Genomic DNA, 1039 nt, shown 5'->3' on the forward strand with positions numbered 1-1039 from the left:
CAGGGTGTGTGAGATCTGTAAGTCTCCGCCTCGCTATCCAGGCATTTCCCCTCTGTGTGTGCACACGATGGGGCCTCCCGGAGGGTGCGTCTTTTTTTCCGAGACTACTCCTCCTTTGCCGGGCCCCTCCCTTCTCTGTGTGCTCAGTACAGGGCTGGGGCGTGTCTTCTGCAATCCTCATCTCTCAGCCCCACCTGGCCCCGAAGGGGTCTCAGGCCTCCGCCACGGACACTGTGGGCGTTCCTGCGGCCCAGGTCAAGGTCCTCTCTGGGCCTCCCACCTTCCCTCCGGTATTGCGGCCCCCTGTGTGGTTATCTCCCACACCAGGGCGCGAGTCCCCCGGGGGAGGATCTCACCGCACACAGTTCCTCTTTGAATCCCCCCGGTGTGAGCCGGCTCAGCGCCCTCAGGCCGTCAGCTCTCCGGCAGGATCAAGCGGGCACCCCGGTCACCCCTCTCCCAACCAGAAATCAGTCTGGGGTTTTTCCGAACTGAAGGCCACAGAGATGGTATCTGCCTCCCGGAAGCAGGGAGTTTACCTGGGGCAAAGCCCCAGGTGTGGTTTAGTGACAGTCTGGCCGGGATCCTCTTCCCTGCCCTCCCGACGCTGGCCGGGGGCTCCCCACACCACCAGCCCCGCCAGAGATCCGTGGGTGGAGTGGGATTGGTGGCCGGTCCACAGGCCCCGGGGGGCCCCGCGCTTAGGCACACAAGTGGCACGGCTCAGTGAGGAGCCGCGCCAAGCGAAGATGGCTTGCTTGCCCGATCTGAGCCAGCCGGCTCCGCTCCCCCCCGGAGAAAATGGAGGCAGCGCTGATGAAGGCGCCTAGCCTGGTGTGGTAAGGGGGGGCCGGGCGGGCCTTTGCCCCCAAGCAGGGCTGGGCTGGTGATCACTCACAAAGCTCCCAGAGCTGGGCCGTTCCCGCACCTTCCTCTCCATCTCTGCGTCGCCGCTGCCGTCTTTCCTGGCCTTTGTTGCCTTGGGCTGCTCGGTCTCCCAGCGCGGTTGCGGCGCTCTCAGGAATCTTCTTTTGCATCG

The sequence above is a fragment of the Galeopterus variegatus genome, unplaced genomic scaffold (assembly GCF_000696425.1).
Source record: "Galeopterus variegatus unplaced genomic scaffold, G_variegatus-3.0.2 Scaffold1114, whole genome shotgun sequence".
Lineage (NCBI taxonomy): Eukaryota > Metazoa > Chordata > Mammalia > Dermoptera > Cynocephalidae > Galeopterus > Galeopterus variegatus.